This window comes from Lathamus discolor, chromosome 6 (assembly GCF_037157495.1).
Source record: "Lathamus discolor isolate bLatDis1 chromosome 6, bLatDis1.hap1, whole genome shotgun sequence".
NCBI lineage: Eukaryota > Metazoa > Chordata > Aves > Psittaciformes > Psittacidae > Lathamus > Lathamus discolor.
Genome location: NC_088889.1, coordinates 24,007,353 through 24,017,070, shown reverse-complemented (window position 1 = coordinate 24,017,070; position 9,718 = coordinate 24,007,353). Strand labels below are relative to the sequence as shown.

The window sequence follows — 9,718 nt, the reverse complement described above, 5'->3', positions numbered from 1 at the left end:
GGGAGAGAGCGAGTGACGGAAAGGAAGTGGAGCCGTCCGGGGGTGGGGGGGGTTGCGCTGTCCCCTGCCCGCGGAGCCTGCCCCCGTCCGGGAGGGTGACGTCAGGCACCGGAGGGGCGGTGGGCAAGAAGGGCACGCGGGGGCTTGTGGGAGAAGAAGGGGGCCGCCATGTTGGGCGGGGCGGTGCGGTGGGCGGGCGCGCGGGGCGGGCGCAGGGGCGGTGGCGGCAGCGGCAGCCGGGGTGGCGGCGGGTGTCGGCGGCTGTCAGCGCCCGCTCCTCCGGGCCGCGCCGCGCCTGTCAGCACCTCGGGGCAGGCAGTGAGGCCGCCGCGGTGCTGACCCGCTTCCTTCCTTCCCTCTCCTCGGTCCTTTTCCCCCTCCCGCTCCCCCCCCCACAAAAAAACCCTTTTCCTTCCTCCCTTCTGCCCGCCCATCGCTGACATCCTCCTCCGGTCGTCGTTGTCGTCGTGCCCCCCCGTCCCCCCCTTCCCCCCCCGCCGCCCGGGCTGCGCGGCCCCCGCCGCCTCTGCGAGCGCTGCGCACATCGCCCGAGTCTGCAGCACCGAGCGGTGAGTGAGGGGAGCTGCCCGCGCCCGGGGCGTCACTGGCGGCGTTTGGCGGGGGGGTGCGCGGAGACATGGGGGGGAAGATGTTCAATCCTTTTGCCTTTTTATCTGCCGTTACGCACACAACAAAAGGCTGCGCGGGCTGGCGGGTCCCCGCAGCGCTGCTGACAGCCAGCTCTTCCCTGCACGGACACGGGAGGGTGCTTGGGCGGAGGGGGCGAGGCTGGTTTTCGGTGTTCCGTGTGAAGCTCTGTCAGTTGCACCCGCCGCTCGGCTGCGGAAAGGAGGAACCTTCCCGAGGGGATGGGGATCGCCCTGGCTTTGTCCCCTGCTCGCCTCCTGGCTCCCGGCGGTGCTGCGGCTGGGGCCGGGCGCCGCCCTGGGAGGGACCCGGGGCAAAGTGGGGGGGCGCCGGCCTCGCCCCCTTCCCCGCAACCTCGTCCCGGCCAGCCCCTTACGGTGGGGCGTGCGGAGCTTGGGCTTTATTGCGCGGGTTTAGCTTAGGTGGTTGATTCTGTTGCTAAGTCAGAAATGGTGAAAAAGGAGGCCAGGACAGCTCTTTCTTCGGTTTTGTAACTCGGGACCGGATTTATACGTTGTAGGTCACCTGCTATGCTGTAGTCGGAGGCGATTTGTAGCCTTAGGTCTTGGCAAGATTTCTACATTTATAAAATAAGACAGGCATTGATTTGTAACAGGTTATTCTAGCAAAAATACGTAACTGACTTAACTGGTAAATCACTAGGGCAGTGATTAATTAGGCACTTCAAAATCTTAGTCTGTCTTCATGTTTCTTATATTTTTGGGTAAGAAGGCGCTGGGTTTGTAGATCTGCAATAGCACTTGTCCGTAACCACAAGAAAGAACTTCTTCACTCCGTATTGAATTCTGTGTTCTAAGCATATCAAAGCATATTTTAATGACCAAAGTGACATCACCTAGTGTAATGGCATCGTCTGGCTTTTTAAAAGCTACTAAATCAATGATGGTGCTCTTACTCTGTTTTTATTTCCTCCTGTTAATGTTTTCCATTAGTGTATATGATTTAAATGTAGTAGCAGTACTTGGGTACTGCCCGTTGAATCAGAATTGGCACATAAAAGCAGCTAGAAAAAAGTGAGTTTGTTTTTATAGTTTGCTATAGCAAAATGATGAGGAAAAGTCATGATATAAAGTGCCTTCACAGTTGTACATAATAATACATAAAATGAAAGCGTAATCTTAGCATTCTTGCAATTGGCAGGAGGTTTGGTAACAAATACTCTGAGAAGTAATTGCCTCTTTCACTTCCACTTTTGTATTTGTTAAATAGGAAACTTACGCCCAAAGGGTATGCATTGGAAGCTAAAAAGGAACCTTCGAGATTTAGACAGCTAAGCATTGTAATTAAAAAAAAAAAATCCCAGCAAACCAACAGCACAAACAACTAAACAAACCCCAAGAAAATTAAACCCCATCTTTCTTAATGCACGGTTTTCAGACTTTGTTGGGAAATAGCTTTATTTTAATTGATTGTGAATTCCAAAGCTTCAGCGGAACATGATAGAGGATATTATAACCCTGGGATTATAGATACAATTGAAAGTAACACATTCAGCATTTACTGGCAGCAGAAAGAAAGCTGATCCAGGTCATTCTGAGCAGAAGACCTTGTATTTTGTAAGTCACACAATTATTTTTGTGAACACATGGTTTAAGAGTACCTTTCTATGAAATTACAACAGGTATGGAGAATTCTGGCAGTTTCATTTAGATATGCATTTTATGTAATGCAGAACCTTGTGGGTAAATGCACACAATTTAAATTGTTACTTCCTGAAACTCACACAACAATGCAGAATCACTTCTGCATCATGTTGCAGTTAAAGCTTGGCAACCTTTATGTTTCTGAAGGACCATGACGGAACTGGACAGCCCACGAAGGAACTGGACAATTCCACTAATCAGAAATTCTAACAGCAATTTGAGCTTAGATTCCCTTCACTTCCTAAGCAAAGAAAATATGCTATCATATGTAATCAAAAAAAGAGAATAAAGTTACCCCAGAACATTCCATGAAACAGCCTCATTTACTGTTTGTCAAATTACTATAGTGTGCTAACAGTGCCTTATTAATGGAAACTGGTTTTTAAAAAGATCTGTTTTTGACAAATGAGGAATTACTTGCAAAATCATTGATTAAATTTCCAGGAGTCTAGAATGCCATCTTCTGAATGTTTTTGATTGGACATACAATACTGTGGATGTGCAATAATACTGTACAGACGCTTAAGCTCGTAAGAGCGATTGCTGCTTCCTCTGTTTTTGAAGAACTTGCCATGTCAGAAAACCTTCACTTGTGTGCTACCCTGATACAGTATACTCTGTTTATCTATATGCGTATCTCTGTGTATACATGTGTGCCCACCTATGTCTCTGATTTAGTTAGGAGTTTGGGGAAATTCTGTAGCCTCATATTCAGTTCTGAGTCTATTTAATGCAGCTTTTGTTTCTCTTGAGAGCTAGGCTTGTGCAGTTACTCTTTCATCTCTTCCTCTGTTTAGCTTCTCTGGCAGACGTGCAGTTGGATTTATTCTGGGATTAATAGCATCTCTTCAGATGCATACTCATGATTATTTTAAAGTTTCAGTGTGCAAATATTTGTTGTAATGTTTTTGTAAGAGGAGTGGACAATAAGGAAACTTGAGTAAATTAATGAATACGCAATATATACTTCTGTGTTTAATGTTGAAGGGCATAGTAGCATATAGTGATGGGCACAAGCATGCTGGGTCTCTGTTTAAATGAACATGTCTTGTAGTATGTCTGTGTCCAGGGTGTTCTTCGGTATGACGCAAGTATTGTAAACATGAACCATTTCCATCATCATTGCAATGAAGTTGCTAGTCGCAGACTTTGCTCTTAATTCAGTCTGCATAATACGCTGTGTTTCCAAAGTATTTTTTTATTTGTTTTGTAAGAACATCATGTGTATCTTGACCAAAGTTTAGGAAAACGTTTCTTTTCAATGTCAACTCTCATTTTCCGTAAAACAAAAGCATGACACACATGTCTGGTACTTCATGGTAACCAAATACCGGTCAAATTGTTCATTCTGAAAAGAAACCTTTTTGACTTCAAAATAGAGCTGATCATAATAGTTGTATCCTGAGTCACAGTCAGTTTTGGGTGTTTTTTAGGTATTAAGTCTTTCCCAGTAAATTCTTTAGTGAAACGTTTTTCTTCTGAAAGAAGGCTGTAGAAGTAAGTGTGGTTCCCTTGAAGAATTACTTAATGAATGCCTGACCAGAAAAAGGTGCACTTATGCTGTCTTAGGTTTGCTGAGATGCTTTTGTTGCTTTCATGTTGGGCACTTTGTTAGAGGGTCAGAGCCAAAATTATGGATGTTTTCAGTGATGGAGGAATTATTTCTGTAGGGTTTTGTGTGAAGTGCATTGCAAGCATCAGACATATGATGACACTATACTTGGTGGTGGGTTTTTTGCTAGACAATAAATTCAATAATGTCTGTCCACAGTGAATAGACAAGCATGCGGACTGAGAACGTATGTTTCCCTTACCCATGATATATTTGGGAATGTGAACAAAGGAGTTGTTCTCAGAGGATGAACACTAAAGCACAGTTAACTCTAGATCTGCTAATTTCTCATAATATATAAAGAAAATTAGTATCTGATAGCTGACAATTTCTTCAGATTCAGTCGGCTAAGGAAGCAGATGCAAGTAATAGTATCTGTGTGTTGATTTAATCACTGCTTGTTTCTTTGAATCCAGCTTATCTCTCATGGACTCTGCTATTTAATTCTTGTTTCAATCAGAAACAGTTTTAATTCTGGAAGCTGTGTTTTGACATGTACTTAGAATTAAATTTATTTCGTGAAATAATTACTGTTGGTCATCTTTGCTCAAAATTAGGAAGCACGGGATCATGTCATCTTATATTCCAAACAATGCTTTCCCTCCGTTATCTACTTAAATGTATAGATTATTCATATAGTTTCTCAATATCAAGTCTTGCTCACAGGTAAAAGCAGTAAAATATCTTTTGCAGGTAGGCTTGAAAGAGAGCAGTTTCCTATTTTGGTCCTTTTATAAATATCTGCCATAAAACCCATTCATAGTAATAAGATTGTGTTTCGGGGATTGTGTCAGAACTATGGTTGATTTTATTGAATTTTGAAGTGAAGAAAGCAAAGGATGTAAGCAGTATAGTGGTAGTACTGACTTCCTTACGTGTCAGTAGGATTGGCATAGTGGCTAATTATACTCTGCTTACTGTATGATGTACTGCAGTGAACTATTAAAAAAGGCAGTGTTGCACGAAAGTAATGTTCAGAAGGTCAAGAAATGTCTGACATAAAGCTGAACTTCTTGGTACTGCTTTAAAAGTTGTATCTAAAAATCAGATCTTTTAAAGGACAATACTTAGATTTTTTTTGAATTATCAGATAACTGTATATCTTAATTCATAATAATTTGCATTGTCTACAAACACTTTTCATAAATTCATAAATATTTTCTTAAATCTTGTGCTACTGTGCAGCATATTAGTACTGGTATTTTATAATGTTCTAATTTTGTGCTCTGTCTGGAGACAGCACAAGTAGTTAAATGTTAGTAGAAAATTAAGATCACTTGCACTGTGCTGTTATTTGTCGTATGTGTGCTTTTCATTACTCATGTACGGGGTGGTGGTTTTAAACATTTTAAGGGATTGCAATAGCTGCATTCCTGCGATGTATCTTGAGTTTGCTCTTTCCAGCTGACAGTAGCTGAGGCAAAGCATGTAAGACAGGTTATGGACTAGCAGGGAGGAGGCACACTCTGTGTTGGGTGTGGGTCTGCTTTTTTTTTTTTTTTTCCCTTTCTTTTCCCCCTCTTCTTCCCTGAATAGAATATTGTGTTTAAGATTGAGTGCATCTATGGATGTTCCTTTATCAAACAATGTCAGCATGAATAGTTTAGAAAAGTCACAGCTTATCCTTCTCTTTCACTTTGAGCAGCTTCCATTTCAGAGTGAGTGCTGATAGTCCTTCACTGTGAGTGGATTTTACAATAGCCTCACCTTTAACATTTCATTTGTTTACATGCTTAAACTGGATGTTCCTTCCTGCCTCCCCCAAATCATACTTAGTGTGTACCAGAGAGAGAAGGATTGGTTAAAAAAGTGGGATTTCTCCCCACTGCTGCAGTGTAGAGGGTGGCTGTGTGTAGTTGGATTAATGCAACTAGTGGGGTGGTAGTCTGTGAGGATATAGGGGAGGTTATAGGTTTGAGATGGGGACAGGACAACAACCTCCTAAAATGTTTCTGCTGATACAAATAGGATTATGTAATCAAACTCTAAGGATATAGTTGAACTCATCTTCGGTCTCAGTGCTGGTTTATGTAGTCCTCATTCAGTTAACACAGCTCACTGCATGGCAGCCTGGGGAAACAGATGTGTTTTGGCTGTGTTGGTGTCCTGGTCCTTTTACTTTTCTGTCCCCTTGCTTGTGACTGAAAAATAATCCAGTGAAAGGCATATATATTTGGTTTGATTCATTACAAATGGGTGTTTGTGTTGGAATGATGGGGGATGTGAATGCAATGTTTGACTGCATGAGGAGTGTTACCAGGGTATTATTTCTACCCATAGCCTTAGTGAATGAATGCTGATGGTCTTGTGTTTGTAGGAAGCCAGACCAGATGATTCAGTGGCCATTTGTGTCTCTAAATTCCTCTGTACACAGAAGGCAATAGGAGATAAGAATGCACTGTTGTTTATGTTTATCATTTCCCTGGATGTAGCCCAGTTGCATGCAGTATAATAGCTATTACTGTATTGAAATATGGAGGGGCACAGGAGTCACGGTGATTCTTGCCAGTATGCTGACACACATGATAGTGACCTAGAGATCTTAACTACAGGTATGGATGAATGAATTAATCAGGAAGATACATTAATTTTGAGGAGTGATATATTGGAGAGTATGTAGCGGGAAGGTTTGGTGTGTGAACCTGATGGCTATGCCTCCTGTAAGGCAGATCTCTGTTTAACAGGAATTGATAAAATTACCTTCAGGCTTCTGGTCTGGGAGCATTCTGGAACACAGAATGCTGGTGCTTGGCAGGCATTCCTTGGGGTTTAAGAAGTGCTGCAGAGATGAAAGGTAGTTTTTTTTGTTATGGTACTGACAGGTGTCTTAGCCAAATGTCCTCATTTTCCAAGGATGTGTTACCCATCCTATACCTTTTGAAAAGGCAAGAGACACCATAGGATGACTGTGACTCAGTGTCCCAGTAATTTGCTGCTACTTAATTATATCTTCTTTCCATTGTTCAAAAAAGAGATAAAGGCAGATCAGTGATTCAGTTATTGTGCTCTAAAGTCTTATTCAGTTAGTGTCAATTTCTCTCACAATAGTTTACATTGCTGCCATTTCTGTTAGAATATATTGTTTTACTTAGAAAATAATTCCTGAGTTGTGCAGAATGCAGGTGTAGGGCAAATGCACAACAGATATTTTGAAAGCAATTGTCAGTGGGGTTTGCTTGTAGTTTGTGTGGCCATTCACTCTTGAGTCTTGATCCCTGCCTAGTTGTTAACAAATGGCCTGGAAATAATCTTGCTGACTTTTTTGTTTCCTTCTTTTTTTTTCTTGTCTCTTTTTTTTTTTCTTTTCCTTTTTTCTCTTTTTCCTTTCTTTTCCTGTTTTTTTTTTTTTTTTTTTTCCTTCTGTCCATAGTCAGGCTGCACATGGAACAATACTTGCAAGTGCATGGTATGTTGTTTTGAAGCACAGTTACTTTGGGAAGTGGCTGCTCTGCCTTCATTCCCCAGGGGGATGCTTTCAAAGGAGATTTCTCTAAGTGAGATGGTTTAAAAATAATATTAAAAATGTAACTTCTTTTGTGTCTGTTTTCCTGTTAATATGTGCTTCTGTTCTGTGTCAGTCCATCAGAAGAGTAGAGTATTGCAGCAGGATGGAGGAACTGTCGCACTAGTGTTACCACAGGCAGTATTTCAGGAGTCCCAGAGGAGCACTCGGTGCCCCAGTGCTAGCAAAGATAAATAATAAATGTGAAAGATCACTGAAGAAGGGGCTAAAACTATGGTTTCATCCTCAGGTGTGAGTGCACAGAATGTTAAGGTGTCTTTGTCAAATGCTGAGTTAAGGACTGCTGTACTGCTCTCTACCTCCTCGCCCCGTAGAGTTCAGACCATCTGAATAAACCCTGCAGGTTATTGAGGACTTAACAAGGAAATTATTTCCAGTTTTACAGCAAAATTGCCTCTCTGCTGTAGCAGGCAAGAAACAGTGAGTGATATGAGGTTGTTTTTCTAGGTGACTGCATCATTTGTTATTCTTTATATGAAACAAAGTTTGTAGGGTGTAAACTATTAGTGATATTTGTTGATTGCCATTGAAAATATCAATTTTAATGTAGTATTTAATGGGGTATATTAATTCTTAATATTAAGGACAGTACCTGCACAATTTAATTATGCAACTCTCTCTCTGTGGTCGTTTTGGAAGAAGTAGGTTAGTGGTTTTGTATTTCTTTGTTTTTCAGTGAAAGAATGATTGGAGGGGAAGGGGGCTGTTTTTCCTAAGCTTGAAGGGAGACTGTGCACAGTTTGTGCATCTTAGTGGAAGCTGTTAGATAGCTTCAAAACCAGATATAAGGATTTGTTAAACCTAAAGGCTGGCGCGTGTTGAAGAAAGTTAGAAACTTTTATGTCTGCAGAAAAAATTGCTGGCTTTTTCATTTTGGTTCAGGTAGCCTTTCTCTTCAATGTCCTCAAGTGTGTAAAAGCAACATAATCTGTACTTACAGTAAATTGTCAGCAAAGCTTCCCACACAGATCCAATAATATGAGGCAATATGTGGCCTTCTCTGCCCTTCCTGTGTGCATTTTTTATAATGGTTATAGGTATGCCATAAAAAGGAGATTTGGTTAAGATTATAGGGCTGATGGTGGTAAGTGGAAGGTGATGGGGTTTTTAATGTATTACGGAAGTCCAGTTTGATGGGAACATTCCTGTGCTTTTACCTAAGCGCTATTTAGAGTTACTATAAATAGATAATAGAAGTAGATGCTTACTTTGATTAGTCAATAAAGCAGTTCTTGTCCAAAAATAGCAATGCAAAATGAGTCAAGCTCTGAAAATGTTTTGTCTATGGTATTGACAGCTTAAAATTGCAAGACAAGTAAGTTTGAAAATACTTCGATGTTACTGAACCTCTGTTCCAGTCTCCAGTGTGTCCAGAGACACTTTCATTGGCTAGAAGCAGTCTGCTAAAAATGTCTTATCGACGCTCAAGATTCACTGAAGACATGGTTGCACAAGTTGGCAAGTCCGTGAGGAGCCATGTGCTATTTCCGTGCAAATAAATGTAGATTCTTGGAATATTGCCTGTAAAAACTGGAATTTGATAGTAATGATGGATTTGTAACTCAAACTGTCTTGATGGTATCTTTCAAAATTTCCTTTCAATGCAGTTTAAGTAGGTAATTCATGAAGCATGTCTTCGTAACTACAAAATACTGAACTATAATATTTTTCAATAAGTACCTGTGATTTTTCCAGATGCATTGTTGATTCTTGTTACAAGCATTTTTAATAACTTAGGGTAAATATGATGACTTTTAAAATTATTCTACTTCTGCCTTCTGTTGCATTTATTTGTTCTGTTTTTATGTAACTACCCTTAATACAGTTGTGGTCATTTTGTTAAAATGATCCAGTGAGGTGGGTTTTGTGGTCATAAGCATAAGTCCCCTGTGGCCTAGGCTGTTTCGTTTGTCAGTGTTTTAGTGACCAGGCAAAATGCTCTGCTTTCTTGAGGTCCGTTGGTGGCTGCTTGGAAGTGTTTATTAGTGCTCACAACAAACTAAGGAAGTGCTGGCTTTGAGGAAGATCAGCAGATGCTGTTTGCTGTTGACACATCAACAGTACAAAAAAAAAGACAACTCCCTTGCTCCAAGGGGTAGAACACACAGTGATCTGCAGTCTGTCTTTAGAAATTGCATGGACATAACTAAATTGACAAATTGGCATTAGAGCTCTTTGCCCAGGACTGCTAAATAGAAAATGTTTGTATTGAATTTTATTATTGTGGAAAAGAATGGGGTTTTCATCTTGTCACAGGTCTGAGGATGTTAA

At 41.2% G+C, this 9,718-nt stretch overlaps 1 protein-coding gene across 9 annotated transcripts in view; it reads left to right on the top strand.

Annotated features, from left to right (window-relative positions):
* Positions 1 to 267: 267 nt before the first annotated feature.
* The window catches only part of KLC1 (kinesin light chain 1), a 54,422-nt gene continuing 44,971 nt past the window's right edge, over positions 268 to 9,718 (top strand). For all 9 annotated transcript variants that reach the window (XM_065684779.1, XM_065684781.1, XM_065684777.1 and 6 more), the window contains exon 1: positions 268 to 569. The gene's annotated coding sequence lies outside the window, so the exon portion shown is untranslated. The remainder of the gene's footprint in view (positions 570 to 9,718) is intronic.